The sequence below is a fragment of the Notechis scutatus genome, chromosome 1, assembly GCF_049901735.1.
Source record: "Notechis scutatus isolate UNSWTSFEM ecotype Mainland chromosome 1, rNotScu1.2, whole genome shotgun sequence".
NCBI lineage: Eukaryota > Metazoa > Chordata > Lepidosauria > Squamata > Elapidae > Notechis > Notechis scutatus.
In genome coordinates this window covers 213,644,011-213,663,172 of record NC_142009.1, presented here as the reverse complement: position 1 = coordinate 213,663,172, position 19,162 = coordinate 213,644,011, and positions in this window count along the sequence as shown.

Below are 19,162 nucleotides of genomic sequence, written 5' to 3'. Positions count from 1 at the left end.
TGTGCAGAGTACATTGGTTAGCAAGTTTTCAGGCTGTTTCCGAGGTCAGTAAAACGAGGAGCCAGATTGTTGGGGACAATACGTTGACCCTAAACCCGTGATGGTGAACCTATGGCAAGTGTGCCAGAGGTGGCATGCAGAACCCTCTCTGGGCATGTAAGCCGTCACCTCAGCTCAGCTCCGCCACGCATATGCACGTGTGCCTCCCACCGGTCTCTGCCACGCATGCACGGCGGGCAGGGGCATGCGGGGGGTGCATGTGGGGGATGCATACGCATACTCGGGGGCAGGGCATGTGCATGGGGGACATGCGTGCTTGGGTGGGGCAGGGCTCATGCATGGGGGATGCATACACATTGTATTTTGGGGATGTGCGCATGCAGTTTGGGCACTCGGTGCCAAAAAGGTTAGCCATCACTGCCCTAAACTGCTTATAGAGGGCTGTAAAGCACTGTGAAGCGGTATATAAGTCTAAGTGCTGTTGCTATTGCTATCAATAAACTTAAGATTTTTCTTAAGTATTTGGTGCCAAGCTTACCAAGGCTGGCCTTGGTTTCCCTTTCTTCTAGTAGGTATCCAATGTAGTTCAATTTTTACCATGGCAGTCTATTAGGCATATGCAAAAATATGACAAACAAGGTGCATTCGGTCTTCATTCAGAGTTCTTGATAGGTGTTCTAAAAATGATCTTTGTAGTACTTCTTAATTAGTGATGTGGTCATGATATAAGGCACGGAGGAGTCTTCTCAAGGAGTGTTGCTGGGAAACATTTAAACTTGCCTTCTTCCCAGACTAAAATAAGATGTCTGCCTCAAGTTTATTTAGCTGGCTTTATGCCTGAGATGGGACTACAACACATTACAGTGATTTCCAGTGCCTTCACATCAGCTGGCACTTTAGTGATGTTTATCATTATTTAAAAAAAAATAATTGATGTATTTGCAGCTGTTACATTAAGACACACCGTAAGAAACATTACTGTAATAAAATAGAATTGTTTCAGTCATTTGACTTAGTCTTCTATTTCCCTCCCAACTTTTAAGGGTTTGATAATAAAATGAAGGGACAGTCTTCCTATGGATTCTACTTTCAACTCTTGGAGAATGGGGAGTATAAAAAGGACAACATTTTGACTTCATTTGTTTTTGAATAACTCCCATTTCCAAATGAGATTTGTGGCTTTCAAAAAAATGTCCTTATAAAATGCTCTTTGTGACAATTCATAGAGCAGGGAACATGTCCATGCTCATTTCCAAAGCAACACATTGTTGGGGCATATTTTGTACGTTAAAAATCATAATTCTGCACTTTTTAAAAGACTATAATAGTTTTAGAATTAATGTTTGAATAGAGTGGAAAATAAGTCCAAATGAACTGGGGAAATCATTCTGAAATATTTACTCGGGTCTTGTTCTTGTACCAAAATGTAGTCAGGGAAGCGGGCAAATTCACCAGTGGCACATTTCAGTTTAATGATCCTGTAGCACCCAGGATTTACAACGGATAGTTTCAACATAGAAAGTTTTCTCATATTGTCCCATTGGGAAAGAGTGTTGGATATGCTTGCCATCATGAATATTTATTTATAAAATTTATAGAGCCTCCTACTCCATCTCAGCAACTCTAAGCAGCTTTCAAACAATAAAAACCCAGTATAGAAAATACAACAGATAAACTATAGGCAGCTTACAATCAATAAAAAATATAACAGAAAATATAACAGATAGTCAAATAAGCCTTTTGATAGATTCCATCCCCCTTCTGGATTCCCCAGGCCTGCTTACAAAACCAAGTTTTTAGAGCCTTATGAAAAGTGTCATAGTAGGGGTCAGACTAATTTCTCAAGTGATAATATTCCAAAAGAATGGAGCCAACATGGAGTCCTGCCAGATGGGTCCTGCCAGATGTACCTCCTTAGGGGATGGGACCTCAACATTCCTTGCCTCCCCGGTCAGAAACAGAGCAAAGGGCTTGGACTGGTTGGTCTAAATGTCCCTTTCTAAGTCATAATTGAGCACCTAAAAGCCCTACCTGTCAACAAAAAAAAATGTAAAATATGCCTTGGCTCCAGGAAAGATAATCCAAAGTCATGCCAGATTTGCTTCTCCCCAGAATATGTTGTGATTTGGTTACTTGTAGCTTGAGCTGTTTGGGAATCCTAATGCATCCGAGTGGTTCCACAATGAGAGAAAATCCAAGCAAGCAAAACTGTATTCGGCTAATTGACACGTATAGCAATTAGAAACACTTCACTTTCTAAAAACTCTTCATCAGATGATAAGTTCTATTTATTAACATTTTAAGGAAAAAAAGGGCTTATTCACAGGGCAGTTTTTCTGTCACCGTAACAGATGTGCAACATTGTTTCTACAGAAGGAATGCACAATGGTTGCTCCGATCCCACTTCTATTACTAATGTGACCTCCAGGCGTGTTTTCCTGCTGCAGTTTTAAAGTACCGTAAAGGTCCTCGACTTACGACCATAACTGAGCCCAAAATTTCTGTTGCTAAGTGAGACAGTTGTTAAGTGAATTTTGCCCCATTTTACGACCTTTCTTGCCACCGTTGTTAAGGTGCAGTTGTTAAGGTAGTAGCACAATTGTTAAGTGAATCTGGCTTCCCCATTGATTTCACCTGTCGGAAGAGCAAAAGATGATCCCAGGGCATTGGAACTATTATAAATATGAGTCATTTACCAAGCCTCTGAATTTTGATTATGTGACCATGGGGTTGCTGCAACGGTCCTGTGAAAAACAATTATACGTTACTTTTTTCAATGCCATTGTAACTTCAAATGGTCACTAAATGAACTGTTGTAAGTCGAGGACTACCTGTATTCATCCTTAAGTCACCTGGAGCCCGGCTATGTGTTTTGACTGATGCACATTACTTTTTACAGAGAAACCTGACTGTTTACATTTGGCCCCTTTGCTAAAGAGAGACTGCCTCTGTAGTTGAACCACTAATTATCATAAGTTCACTTAACATTTCCAAAAAAGGTAAAGGTACACAAAATTAGAGAGCAACGGGGCAGCAGGGAAGACATTTTTATGGAAGACATTTTTATTGTAAAGCCTGCTTGTTGCACTTATATCTATGCACATTTTGGTGCTTCAGTTTAATTTAATGTATATTTATATGTGCACATAAACATAAATTTAACTACTGAATAAACCCTTTGATTATGTTGTACATAAAAAAATTATTGAAGTACCTGAATGGAATGACCTTTCAAAAATACTTGATTCAGGTAATAAAGTCAATGTATGGCAGCCAAGAAGGCAGACGATTTAAGCCAGCATAAGCATAGGACAGAAAGATCTTAGAGATATAGGAGAGATATTCTCTGGCCAACTTACTGCTTTTAGCAAACTTGGGATCAAGTTACTAAAAGAATGCCTTTTCTCATAACAATCTGCTTGACACAATCAGAGGCTTTTCTAGTGTGCCACATGTTGCAGATACTAAAACAAAAATTGCTATTACAATTGCTACTACTGATGAGTAAAATGCATAAGGCAATACAAGTCCCCCCCCCCCCATTAAGCAGTTTCAGATCTTCAAAGTTATAGAAACCAAATTGCTTAATCTAATTAATTGTTTTCAGTAGCTAAATATTTTGAATCATTACTTTGCATTTGTTGATACTGATACTGAAATTTCTCCATTAGTATTGCTCAATGTTTATCCTAAACGTGAGGACAAGTAATTTATTTCATAATTACAAAATGCAAAGCAGAAAAACATTTCTAACCAAGAGCCTAGCCCAGTGGTGGCAAACCTTTTTCAGCTCCTGTGCTGATAATTGCACATGTGCTCGCGCTCATGTGCCAGCACCCAGAAGGCAATGCGTGCTGCCTACCCCACACCCCCTGCGCCTGTGCGCACGATCCCCTTGCAGTGTGCTGCACATCTGCCCTTGCACGCACAATTCCCCTTGCCGCGTGCATGCTGCATGCATGCGCATGCGATCACTCCTGCACACCGCGCGTCTCTACGCATGCGCCCACGATCCCCAGTGTGGCTGCACATCTCTGTGCATCCACAACCCCTCCCACGCATGCGCACCAGATACCTGACAATCAGCTGTCAGGTGGCGGTGCGCACGCATGTGCAGTGGGGGTCTTCTGGGCAAGCTCTCATGTGCCGGGGGAAATGGCTCTGCGTGCCACTTTTGGCATGCGTGGCATAGGTTCGCCATCACGGGCCTAGCCCTTGTTTAGTTATATATCTAAAGAATTGTACAAACTCTTCAGCCAGAAAAGGAGACTCCAAAACACTTTACAAAATTATATTCATTTTGCAGTTAAACCCAGAGAAAATTTAAAAAGCTCAATTAAACAAAGCAAGAAATAATTAAAACACAACAAAACTGCAGTTGGAGAATGTGAAGAAATCAGTCTCACTATGAGAGAAGATATCAGAATGAACTTGTTAACTAACATGATCCAAGCGTATACAACTCATAAAATAACTTTTCTAGTTTTTTTGAGTACATTCTGATCAATGACAAATATGTAAGGTAAACCTGCTATTTACCTTCTAATTAACATATTAATTTTAAACAAAATTTTGCTTATGAAAAAGCAGCAGTGATTAGTTGTGAACCCAGCTGTAGTGCCCTAAGGCTCACTATAAACTAATTCTCATGTGTTCAGATTCTCCTTTTCTGTTGTCATTGTGACCTGACTATTAAGTTTTTTGCTTGTTAACAAATTTTATGCAGGCAAAAATGAAAATTAGCAGCAGTTCTGTATTATTTAAATGATAAAATTATTTCATTTAATTATTTTGTTGCTTTGGTGCCAACAGAGGAACAAACCCTCTGCAGTTCATTGGATGTAACAGGGATAATATAACTCAAAGGTTTCCTTGAAGCAAACTTGATTCTAGACTATTTAAAGCCAGTGTCAGGAATTTGAATGGACTAAATTACTTTGCAACAGTAACTTTCATGCTTTTCACTACTTAGCTGGAGTACTGTAATGTGCTCAATCTGGGGCTGCCTTTGAGGACCACTTGGAAAAAGCAATTCTATATAATGCGGTGGCCTGATTATTGCCATTGGAATGTACTTCACCTACATTGGTTGCCAGAACATTTCCAGGTACAATTCAAAGTGCTAATTTTAACCGATAAATGCCTAAACCATTTTATCCAGCAGATTTGTCTAATAGTCAGTGCTCATATCCAGAAAAAGTATTGCTTGTTCCCCACTTTTGTGAAGTGAAGGGGGCTAAGGCCAGGAGACATTGCTTCTCCATGACTCTGATGTTATGGAACAGCTGTTGTTGAGAAGTAAAGTTAACCCCGTGTTGATGGCTTTTCAGGAGCTGGTGATGATGGAGCTGCTCTGGGGAACTGTAGATGGTTCATTGAATTGACACTATTCATGTTATGATTGCTATTTGAAGAATAGCAGTCGATACTACTTTATTTAACTGATTTTAATATTAACTTTAATTATCATTACATACCATGACTGTTTTGATTTGTGTTCTGCAGATGTTTGAATCATGTATCCTTGTTATTCTGGCTAACCACCAAGAGTCCTTGCAAATTGCAGCAGTAATCCAATCTGAAAAATAAAAACATATCTTTGAATGATTCCTCTGTGGTTTAGGAAAATAGGTTATATTATACCACACTTTTTTCTGTACCCACAATAACCAGCAAAGAAAAGTAGAATGATTAAATGTGATATTGCACAATATTCCATTTAGTAAATATTAGAATAATATTATCCATTCTGGTTTCCTTCAGACTTTTTAAGCTCCAACTTCCAGAAATCTTAATGAGCCTGGCCCAAAGAATAGTAGAATTTACACTTGCAGTAAATTCTGGAAGTCCAGTACAGCTGGAAGACAGTAGAAGATGTTGCATTTCAAGGAGAAAAGGCACATAAATAGCAGTAATTGTTATGATGATCAGAACAGTTCCCCTCCTCATGGATCATTAGCTTGTTGTTGTGAGGGAACTTGTTGCTATAATGATACTAGGAGTTATGCTGGTAGTAGCTTATTTACTGTTAAGTTCAGTTATACTAAAGAAGTTAGGAAAAGTTCAGAATATTTTAAACAAGTTCAAAAAGTGCTAAATTCAAAGATAAATGGTAAGGATACAATGACAGCCATAAATACACAGGCAACATGCCACTGGTATGCTAAAGTGGACATAGCTTAAATTAAAAATTTAGAGGCTCTGGAACCAGATAACAGTACATCCATGAAATTTATTGACTATATATTTAATCTATATTGGAAGGAATGGTTTATTGAAGGTGAAGCAAATAATTGAAGAATAAAAAGTGAAGATTAAATTATTACATAGAGGCAAGGGAAGAGAAGTTTGAAAAAAAAAATCTTCCTGAAAGTAGCAGCAGAATTTAAAAAGATGAGAAAAGTCAACTATTGGAAAACTAGAGAATCGGAGAAGTAAACCACTGCATGGGAATGCAAAAAAGAAACTGAACATAAGGAGGACAACACCAGGAATTTGGAATCATTGCCAGCTGGCATTATCAAGAAGGAAGCAGAAAGATTAATTTTCTGCAGCAGAAACAAATGTGATGAAATCAAGATTGAATATGTGTTATGAAACAACAGTAAATACAGACTGTGTAAAGGGGAAAAAAGATGAATTGCATAATTAGTAGATACAGCAAAATTGCTCTGACCAACTATAGTTATTAGTGTAGTAGGCAGAATAATAAATAATTTTACAAGAACTAAATATTTTGCTATATCAACTATGGAATGTTGTTTTTTTAAATGCACAGTGCACACCTGTTATATCTTCGTTACCTATGTAGTGCTAAGGTGTTTATTTATTTGTATTTGGAGGCTGGTTGATTCCCAGCAACTCATAGTTTACAGCAATGGTGGTTTATAGATAAAAAAGTAGGAAAAATGTAAAAAGCAGTCAAAAAAAAATCATGAAAAATCAAGAACAAATTTTAAAACACAAAAGGCCCTTACCAAAGGGATTTGTGCATCACCCTGCCTGGGAAATAGCCAGGTATTTATAACTTCCTGCATGTCATCCAGGTGGGAGCCATCTTGATCTCTAGGGGGCATTGTTTCACAGGGCTTTTACCACAGAGAAAACATGCTTCCTAGGTCAGATGACTGGATAGTCAAAATTGGATTGACAAAGTCCCACAAATAAACAGGCCCTGTTCCTAAAGGATAAACACCATAAATTGCGACAAATTATCAAATGTAGAAGAGGAAAAGAAGAAGAAGATCACATAGGTGCAAAGATGTAATTGAGATGATAGGAATATCCTTGAAACAACTACAGCTTTTTATTAAAGAAAGATGATGATAGTGGACATGTCTTTATGCAGTCACGGGGAGCTGAGCTGAACTCTGAGGCTCCTATCTAATTATTTCCTTTGGGATGAAGCAGCATTTATTTATCTGCAAATATCATTTTTAAAAAGGTCCATCAAAGGATGCAGTTTCATACTCTGCACAGTATCAGATTTCCACTTCCAAAATTCAAATGTGTCACAGGCATACAATTAAACTTTTACACCAAAAGCATCAATTAATCAATCCACAGAAAGGAGAAGTAGCTAAAATGAAATACAACAGAAAACTTCTTGCACAAGTCCTTTTTACTGAGTGATCATTGTACCACAGCTTCCTAATAGATGGTGCCTTTTTGTTTTCTAAAGCAGAGTTCTAGTTTTATGGTCAGAAATAATTGACATCACTTGTCATCATGAAGTAGCCTTCCAGGGTCAGAGGGTTATATGTGTGTGTTGGTAAGAAATATTACTAGTATCACCTAGGATATTCTGTAAGAATGAAGTGCATATATTGTATGCCCAAAGCTTATTATGTTCAAGGACATTAAAGACACTCTTATCTAAAATTCCTACCAGGTTTCAACTTGGGAGCAATCACTGAAAAGGCACAAATTAATAAATGGAGATAAATGTAAGGTTATAGGCAAATGTCATGTCATAGATTTACCCACCAACAAGACGCTGGCAAGGTTAAGGTCAGGGGTTAATGAAAGACATCCAAAGGTCACTTGGTGATTATAGGCGAACATGGGTTTAATAGGGTATAGAAACGACAGCCGGTGACAGAAGATTTATACCGGAGGTGATGACATGACTACGGATACCACTGATAAAAAGAGCCCCAATATTGGACAGAGCAGAATGATGAATGGCATGGGTGTCTCTTCACACTTCCCATTATAAGCTCTTTCACTCTTTGTGGCACTTAGCTGCATTTATTTACTGTGGTTGGAAGATGCAGGGCAATAGCCCAATATATCTAATGTGCTGAATGGAGACTTGCCATAAAAAAAGAAAGAAAGAAAGGAAACAAGAGATAAGATTAGACCTATGAATAATTGCACAGCTTTCCTGCAGAGATTATATTCACTAGCACTAACATTATTTTTCCCCTACTCCTAATGTTTGAAGTGTGAGGAGAGCTTGAGTGAATTAATTTTCTACAGCAGAAGGTCAAAGGAAAATAAACTGATAAGCATTATGCCTGCCATGGAATATAACTTTACAGTATTCCCTCACCCTCAATTGTCAGATAGTGGCACTGAGATAATATAGTAAAAATATATAAACTTATTTTTTATTGCATGGTAGTACGTGGGCTTTGTTTATCCTTTGAGATGTCAGAGAAGAGGAAAAATCAGTAATCAGCTTAGAATATCCTATAAATACTATTGAAATATTAAGAGACCAGCCATGGGACTAGAGAAAATGGAAACCTAAGACCAGATGAATAACACAATGGTGTCCCAAGAAACTCCTTTTCAAAATGTTGTTATGTATTTATCAAAGTGCTGGTGTGTCATTTGTGAATAAGACCTATCATCTTTCTAGAAATAGACTTACTACTAAGAATCATCAGTGCTGCAAAGTGCTCTATGTTACAGAAATATTACTTCTTTCATTTATATAGAGAATTGGATTTCTAGCTTGCCAGCTCAAGGCAGATACATGAATACTCTGTTTGTGTTTAACAAAGCAAAAAAATAAAAATGCCAGGGATTGGATTCAGTAGTCACAGTTAAAATGGAGAAATGTCTTTTCCTGCAAATGAAACATCCAATCAAATCTTTATCATGGTCCTAGACCAACCTAAATTGGTCTACAAGTCCAAAAATTTCAAACCATCATGATCATTGGCTCTTCTGACTAGGAATTCCTGGAGCAACCGTGTTTCTCCAACAATACGGCCTCCCCCAATAGGAAGTCCCAGCATGCTTTATAGGCATAAAATCAAATTAAGCCCCTCCCCCCAAATTAAGGCCTATATTAAACAAGCGAAATGGGGGGGAATGGCAGGGGGGGCTGGCCGTTAGGAAGTACTTTTGTTGCATACCCGGATATGGTGCTACCTGCGTTGACTTTGGCATTGGTGGGGCATTTCGTATTGGGAGACCTTCCGCCACTGTTGCTTTCCCTTCTCCCCGTGCTGCCGCGGTGTTTAAAGCAATGCCGCAGCATTTGGCGCAGCCACGCGCGGCCAGCCAGGGCTTCTCCCTGCAACCGGAGCCCGGAGGAGACACTCGGCTTCAGGCTCTCCTGTCGCCACCTTCCCTTCACCTTCGAAGGCAAAGCCAATTCTTTTAAAAACGATGCCCTACTACGACAAAGACTTCCCTGTCCGAGAGGGCAGTCCAACCCCACGTGGGGAGGTGAATCTCCCGGGGCCGCAGCACAGGATCGGCCCACCCCGGGAGAAGCGCCCAGCCGCCATCCCTGCCTGGCGCCGGGCAGAGTGCAAAGAGCTTTGCCTGGGGCGCCCAGCACAACTGACAGGCGGGCCCTCCTGCCTGGCGGTGGAGCTCTCACCAAGGCAGCAAGTGCCTCCCCACTGGACTCTCTGCTCATCCCGCCAGGGCCGTGCCAGAGCCATGTGGGCTGGGCAGAACTGGGAAAGCGAGCCGCAGGTGCGCACCCGCCTGCCAACTGAAAGAGCTGGGCCGACCTGAGCTTGGCTTCCTTTCCAAGTCCCTCCAGCCTGAACCCAAAGGGGCCACCAGGAGAGGCTGCCCAAGGCAGTGATAGCACCCACCCATCCGCGGACAGGGAGGAGAGGTGATGGCAGCGCTGCTTTCCTGGCTGGTGGGTCCGGCGGAGAGAGCCCGAAGCCGCCCATCCTTTCCACACCTTGCCCAGCCCGTCCCCGTCCCCACGCATCTCCAAATGCGCTGGCAGCTCCAAACACTGCAGCGGCATGGGCATCGGGCAGAGGCGCTCACTCAGCGGGGCTCAGCTTGGAGGAGGACACGGCGCAGGCTGTTGCCTTGCCTCCCTGTCCACGGATGGGTGGGCGCTATCACTGCCTCGGGCGGCCTCTCCCGGTGGCTGGAGGGACTTGGGAAGGAAGCCAAGCTCGGGTCAGCCGGGCTCTTTTGCTTGGCAGGCAGGCGCGCACTCGCGGCTTGCTTTCCCGGTTCTGCCCAGCCCGCACAGCTCTGGCGGGATGAGCAGAGGGTCCAGCAGGGAGACGCTCACTGCCTTGGCAAGAGCTCCGCCGCCGGGCAGGAGGGCCCACCTGTCAGCTGCGCTGGGCGCCCCAGGCAAAGCTCTTCATGCTCTGCCCGGCTCCAGGCAGGGATGGCAGCTGGGCGCTTCTCCCGGGGTAGGCCAATCCTGCACTGCGGCCCCAGGAGATTCGCCTCCCCACGTGGGGTTGGGCTGCCCTCTCGGGCAGGGGAGTCTTTGTCGTTCTGGTAGTAGGGCATCATTTTTAAAAGAATTGGCTTCGCCTTCGAAGGCGAAGGGAGGGCGGTGACAGGAGCGCCTGAAGCCGAGTGTCTCCGCCAGGCTCCAGTTGCAGGGAGGGGCCCTGGCTGGCCGCGTGTGGCTGCGTCAAATGCCATGGCGTTGCTCTAAATGCTGCGGCAGCACGAGGAGAAGGGAAAGCAATGGTGGCAGAAGGTCTCCTGATATGAAGTGCCCCACCAACGCTGAGGTCAACATCCAAGCCGTTGCCGCCCTCCCGCCCGAGGATGCAAGGGGGGGGAATTAAGTCACCCCCAAAAAGACGGCCTAGCCATTTTTTCGGGGGTCAAAAAAAAATAAGGCCCGGCCTTATTTTGTGAGAAACATGGTATAATCTACCGTATCTGGAGGAAGGGGAATTAAGGAACTGAAGCAGGTTAAATTAAGGCCAATGTATTAAGCCTCAAGTACAATGTAATTTAAATTTTTACAAAGTGAGATATCTGAATCCAACAATCTGGCTTATATAACAAGCCAAGATTAGACAAACCATAGCTTAGCAAATGGGAACCCAGCTTATGATACTATGCCCACTCTATGTGAAAACAGCAAAAGGGAAAGGGAGAAAAAAACCCTATAAGATCACACACATTCTTCCCTTTTTAATACACTGAGGACAAAGCAGATTTTTTTAAATTACCTCCGGTCATATTTTACTACAGAGATGTAATAAAGGAGGGGTGTAATCCCACAAAGTAAGTAGAAAATAAAGTGCAAAAAAGTGAATTTCCCTTCTGTGTACCATATGTGATCTGTTAGAGGATGCATTTAAATGCAAAGATCAAGTAAGATTTTAATATATGTAAAATAGTTTGCCTTTTTTAAAGGTAATGCTTCATATGGACAATAGGATAGCAACCTGTAGATTTCATTTTTAATATTTGTGACAGATAGGAATGTCATTAAGACACAAATACTCAGTTTATTTGTTAGACAGATTTGTGCTTTGCATTTTATTGTGGATTTAATTTATTGCAGAGACGAGTAACTTTTTTCTATTAAGAACTGTATTCTATAATCTATGGCAGATAAGCAAAATAGCTGATGGAGCCAGATTTCAAAGTAAGTGGGGTCATTTATTCTCTTTCTGGCCCTTTCCCCGCTTTCTTTTTCTCTGTCCTTCATGCAGGAGATGATCTCAGATGGACTAGGTTACCTAATAGTATTGATTACCTATAGGGAACATTGAAATTAGGCTAAGGCTTACATAGAGCCTTACCACTGTAAACTTAACTACAGCATAGCCATTGTGTGAAGAAAATCGAGGACTGAATCGTTTGAAAGACTGCTGGGCTTCAAACTGGAAATCCAAAAATCTAAAACCTGTTGTCCAGGGTAATAAAACACTGCCAACCAACTGCTAACTGGGGAATTATCTGTGTTATGAAATATTCACTGGCTACTGCTTCCCTCAGCCTAACAGAATGAAGTCAATTTGGGTGAACCGGTTGTTAAATGATCGCCTCCTCCCACTATCAAAGTGGATCCCAGATGCTGCGTTGCACTGCAGCGGAGAAGCGGGCAATGGAGTGGCCAGTGTGAGGGAAGGAGAAAGCCACTTTCCCTCTTTCTTCTCTCTGCTCCTCCTCCTTCCCTCGTGCCAGCTGCTCTGGTGCCCATTTCTCCATTGCAGTGCAGCGCAGCATCCAGGGTCCACTTTGATAGTGGGAAGGGTGGTGTAATTTAACAACCGCCCAGGGTCAGGCTAGGCCACGCTTCCCACCACAGTCAACCTGATGCTGGGCAAACTGGTTGTTAAATTATTTGAATCCCACCACTGATTTTAATACTTACATTAAAGAAACTCGCATTGAGAAAATGTATGTGTCAAAGAAAGTAAGATGGTTAGTTATAGTTTAAGAAATGATCATCAGACAAATCAACAGCGATGTAAATAAAGGGGAGAAGGCTTATAAAGGTACCATCTGTTTCAAAATAGTGAAAATATTTTATGTAAATCCAACAAAAAGTCACTGTTATTGCGTTAATGTAATCTTGACTGTCAATTATTTTTATTAACCAGAGGAACAAGTAAGCAAGACATTTTGCTCTTAGGTAGATTATCCTAAAGATGGTATTCTGCACAACAGGTATTAATGAAAACAAACCAGAAATATTCAGCTAGTTATAGCAATATCTACTTCCCACAAAATGAGCATGGAAACATTGTTTCACCACAATATTCTGGTTTCTCTTCCACCCAATATAAGTAAGCTAACTTTTAAGACAGACCCAGTGACCAATAGAGTTCTTGAAATACTTCCTGCTGTCTAACATCAACTTCTCAAGTAGCTTCTTCAGTCTTCCTAGGGTTGGATATCTTGTGGTCCTTCCCAACTCCACAAATCTGTGATTCTTAATTATTTTTGTATCAAACCATTTCTTTAAATAGATTATAGTATCATACAATGAAAGGGCTTTCCATTTCATGTTTACAATAATGCTATGAAGTGCATTGGCTAAAGGAAAGTTGGCTATCCAAATACATTTAATGAAAGTCATGTCTCAATGTATGTCTGAAATACACCAACCTCACATTCTACCTATTTTGTAGAGATTTCTTCCCCCTACTGTGATCCTTTGACTAGCCCTATTATTACTACCCTATTGTTAATCTGGCATCTTCTTTCCCCTCTTTTGGGGCCAGTGAAACACTTTCTGAATTCAGTCTTTCATTACACTGCACTGAACATGTCCTTTCAGACAATAAGTGAACTAATGCGCTTCAAGAAACATTATGGAGGAAGTGTTGAATATGTGAAGGCAGGAACTGAACATGGACAGTGCATAACAGCAGCAAAGCATCTCAACATGTCACAGCAAAACCAAAATCCCAGCATTGCTAGGAGTTGGATGTCATCTAAATTTAATATTTTTAATTATTATAACCCTACACGAGCATTTGGTTTTTTCCTACAAATTTCAGTATTTTTAACATATGATATATTGTTCCCTTTTTTTCTCTACGGTCACAAGATAAATCACCTCCCCCGCCAGATTCACTATTGCTTATTAATATTTCCAGTATTTTAAGAATGAGAAAGGAGAACATCGAACAGAAGAGCTTAAGTTTAGCAATGCGGAAACTAATGTGTTAAGACTTCAATGGATTAGGATTGAATTATAAATTGTTTTGGAATTGTTTATTTACTTAAATCTTGAGGAAGCTGTATGTCAGCCATACCCAGCAGCTCCCCTAACTTAGCATTCTCCAGATTTATTTAGGCTGCTACACCTTAAATTCTCATTTAGCATGATATTTGAACCAGGCTGAAAAATTTGCTAAAGATAATTAAATATTAAATCAATTTTCCTTCCTGTAGAATGAACGGAAATTTACTCCTTCCTTCCTTTGGTAACTGAAAGTAGGTACTATTTTAGCAATTTGCAAACCGCTCATAGACATCAGTGGTTCAGGGTTATAGCCAGTTAGTTCCTCCTTTTTTCTTTGGGCAGCTGGCATAGTGAAGGAACAGCTGATTTCCCTCCCACCCATTGCTTTTTTTAAAAAGATTTAATTTTAATTGAATGCACTGCTTGGGATGCCTTAAATTGACTCTTTTGGTTTAAATTTCCTATGGGAGTTTATCCCAAGATCTCTATCCTGGTGTGATAACTTATTCTGGGCAGCACACCCAATCTATGTTTATTGTATAGTTTTCAGCAGGGTGTGTGTGTGTGTGTGTGTATGTGTGTGTGTTTCACCAGTGTGTGCTTCTATGAATCCTACAGTTCTTGATGCCTTGGAAATTACTCAACTGTGAAGTGTTTCAGTGTCTGCCACTTTCCTCGTTAGTCTATTGCAGGAGTGAGGGGGGTGGGTGGGAATGGAGAGATAGAAACAAGAAGAAATATACCTCTGACCCTGGCTTTAAATCCTCATTAAAATCAAGCAGAGCACAAAGCCAGTTTTTTCTTTTAAAGATGTTTGCATAAAAATGCCTGTTTATACCAGAGATGCCTTGAACAGAACGGCTCTCGCAGCACAAAAGCATCCTGTGGTTTTTTTGCTTTTTTGCATCCCAAATAATATTGTGTTTGTATTTCTAATATCTACTTATTTTTTGCAAACAATGCAAGACAATATGCACCCTTGTTTCTTTTTCCAGAATGAAGCAAAATTAGATATTGGCAATGACATGTTGTTATCCTACTGTTGGCTGGGTGGGGTGGATATTAGTTCCACAGAGACTGCTATTTGCCAGCTGATTAGAAAAACAACACGATTGTTCCTCTCCTTATGTCTTTAACATTCAGCATGGAAATGATTGCCATTATCTATTAATATTTACTCATTTGTGTATACAGAATTAAGAGAATAACAGAGTTGGAAGGGACCTTGGAGGTCTTCTAATTCAACCCGCAAGCAGGAGAGTCTATACCATATCAGACAAATGTCTCTTCAATCTCTTCTTAGAAATCTCCAGTAATGAAGCACCCACAACTTCTGAAAGCAAGCCGTTCCAGTGATTAATTGTTTTTACTGGCAAGAAATTTCTCCTTATTTTTAGGCTGGATGTCTCTTTGTTAAGCTTCCTTCCATGGCTTCTTCTTCTGTCCCCAGGTGCTTTGGAGCATAGATTAACTCCCACTTCTTTATGGCAGCTCCTTAGATATTGGAAAGCTGCTCGGATATCTTTGGTGCTTTCTGGGTTTGGTGGTTTTCTTGCAGATGTTCCATTATCAAAATAAGTAACATCATCAATGCTTGATGATTTTGTTATTCTTGTGTATTCTGGTCCCATTTATTAGAGACCATCAAAAACTGTTCAACCCCCTCTAAACCGGTTGAATTAATTTCAGTCATGCCAGGTATGAATGCTTACTTCAACTCACACTCAGAATGGATATTAACTTTCTCTTCTCTTTAGTTGGAAGAAGACTCATAAATTCAATTGGCCAAGTAGGAGGAGACAACAGCAAAAGTTTCACCAAGAATTTTGCCACAGTTTGTTATAGAAATGGCTTGTATATACTATTATATAAAAGTAAAAAGTTGAAGCTATATGTCATTACCTTATTCTACTGCACCAAAAGGAGTCAGATTTTTTTTTCTTTTTCCTCTCTACCCTGTACTTTTCACTCTACCATTACTTTTCTCTCTTTCCCCTTTCCTCCCCTATTTTACCCTTGTTTTCACTTTTCTTTATATTTCTGTATTTTCTATTTTAATAAAGTAATAAAAATTTTGAATAAAAAAAGAATTCTGTCAAAATTGTGATATCTATATCCTGAAATTTTCTCAAAGCCTGATATAGAATATATTGTATAAGAAAGAAAACAAAACAAAATGCAGAGTATGAAGAATTATTTCTAGGTTCAGTTTTCCCATTCTCACCCTTATATCTCCCCGCTCCCAAAAAAGCCTCTCAAATGTGCCAAAAATATTTAGCCATACCCATTCAAATCACTCCATCACCAGATGGCTTTCTGCACTTGCTGGCACATATGAAGCCTGAGTTATGGCTTCCCTGTCCTGGATAGATTGACTGTCCTTGTGTGGTAATATAACCTATTGATCATTTTATCATTTTCTGTAAGGCCTTTGTATAACTAGCAGTAAGTCTAGGAAGATGTGGGCATTCTTGGTGGGGGTAGGAGTATCTTTGCTCAGAGTGCCTCATTCTGTTTTGATTCTGCCAGTTTAGAAGGAATAGGAAAATGGGTGAAAGTTCAAGGTACAAGATACACAGTTGTGCTTTCTCATGGGACTTTCCAAACTTTCCCATGAGACTTTCCGTGGCTGTATGATCTCACCCTAGCAAGGTAACATCTGGGACTTTCCAAGATTGTGTGTTCTCATGCTGGTGAAGTAATCTCCTGTTGAGGTCATTGTTTTCTGAATATGCATACTGTATATTTTGCTTGTGTTTTTTCTCAATAAATACTGCTACCTGAGTTCTCTCAGGGTTGGCATTTTCTCAGAGACAGTTCCCTGTGTCTCATTTCAATGTCAAACCACCATATCCTTGTGCTAAGCTATGGTATAATTTGCTTGGTCTGGATTTAGATGATGAGAGCCCAGCCATAGATTTGTAACGCTTGGCTTATGACTTACATAAAGCAAGACACTATCGTTTGTTCAAGTAATGGCTCAGTGTGGAACCAGCTAATGTGATTGCTAATAATTTCTTTCTTTCTTGTCTGACTATTAGTTGGAGCCTCTCGCTCTCTCAGTTCCTGCCAAATCAGATTTCAAATTAAGCCTGCACTAAATCACTAATCTGCACCAAGCATAAGACCCACACAAGACCCTCACCTGATGTGACCCACACCTGAACCCTCACAAGAACATTGGTGTGATTCAATTTTTTTTTTACTACTGGTTCTTTGGGTGTGGCTTGGTGGGCGTGGCAAGGGAAGGATACTGTAAAATTCCATTCCCACCCCACCCCACTAACCTGCTTTCCAGCTCCGTTCTCCTGTGCGGGGCAACAAAAGAAGACCCAGCCAATCAGCTGGGACTCAGGAGGCAGAGAATAGATGGGGCAAGGCCAATCAGAGGTGGTATTTGCTGATTCTCCAAACTACTCAAAATTTCCACTACCGGTTATCCAGAACTGGTCAGAACCTGCTCAATACCACCTCTGCAGAAGACCCATCACAAGACCCTCATCTGATATGACTCTCCCATCACAAGACTTACTACCCATACAAAGCCCTTATAAGCAGAAGAACACCAACCCTGACAACCCCTCAATTCCACTGAAGATGTTACCTAGCCTGGTAACAAAATGTTCGGAAACCAACCACAAGGTTGGACCCTCCAACCCTCCATCCTTATCCTACACCCAAGCTATGAATATTTCTCTCTGCTGCAAACTTGAGATTTCCACCTACCAACATAATCTTACTGGCATATCTGATTTTATTCACCTTTTCTTTTACATGATTCCTTCCTCTGCCTTACACCAAGTGACTCTACAAGTAACCAAGAAGGTATAGATCTTTTAGCATGTGACTTGGGAAACACTTTAGCAATGAGCATATAATAGATCTGCATGTGATATCCAGGAACTTGTTTTCAGAAGAATGGTGAGTATTTGTATAACTCTCGAGGTTTATCATGGCCTGCCATGGGAGATCCGTGGATCTCCTAATTCCATCCGATCCCTGATGGAATTGTTGCCAGAGCATGACTCCTGAATTGGAACATTCAAAAAGGAGTGACTGGATTTGTCTTAGTTTTATTTGGAGCACTGCTCCATTTTTACAAGACCAGTAATCAATACCACAAGGCTAAAAAATATCAGTACTTCCTTTTCGTTCAGACATTAGCAGGTTGTTGCATACTGCAATTTGAAGACTGTCTTGGGGCCTCTGATGTGCATAAGGATTTTACTGGCCTAACAAGGTTCTTCTGATCATTCTCTGATCTTACATATAAATATGGTCCACATTCATTCCCCTGCATGGTTGGGAGGTATCACACTGAGAAAGACATGTGCCCCAAACCTGAGAGAAATTCTGCCTGTCAAAGGTGATAGTCCCGAACACCTTTACAAAGCACCTTGATGTGTTCAGCGGGCTTTTCAGAATAACAGATTGTTGCAGAATGACTAAACAGTAGAAGTGGCATGTACAGAATATTAAGAGCAATCCCCACACATACTGATTCTGAGTTTGGCTTATAGGTGCATATGCATGCTTTTTTTAAAAAAATGTACTTTCCTTTGGGATCTCCTACAGTTCCTAATTCTTATTCTTGAGAAGGAGGAGGGAGGAGGACTAATAGACATTGCACAGCTCGAGCATTGAATCTTCCCGACAATGTGCAGGGCAATTTTTAGTTGCCACATCTGACTGGAAGTGTTTATGATCCATTTTTGTTCTGCCACATCAACGTTCCCCCCATTAGCATTTGTGTAGAGCAGTGGAGATAGAATGTGGCTGATTAGGTTCAGAGCAGCTGTGTTTCCCCTGGAGAGGAGAGGATGATAAATCTTATGGCGCTCTCTGTTATTTAAAGTTGATATTAGGTTCAAAATTAAATGGGAGAATCAAATACTTGACTTGCTCGGCGTACACGCTAGCTAATCCTTTCTACATACAATTCTTCTAATTATCTGCATTTACAAATTCAAATGCAATTAGCCCTGAAATTGCTAGAAGTATGGAGAAAGAAATGTGTTTTTTCCCCTCTCTAGAAATGGAGGGAGCCTGTTTTTCCCTTAGCTTAACCAGAATTTGATCAACAATGGAGAATGCTAAATAAATGTGCCTGAGTAGATCTTTATTTACCTGGGAACTGTGGTGACAAAATGTATGTTTGTTATTTCTTTTAAAGGGCTAGGGACCTATATAACATGAGATTCTTTTTCCCCAGGAATCTTGCTAAAAAATGGTACTCAAGAACTTCAGCTTTTTAGAGTAGAGTAGAATAGA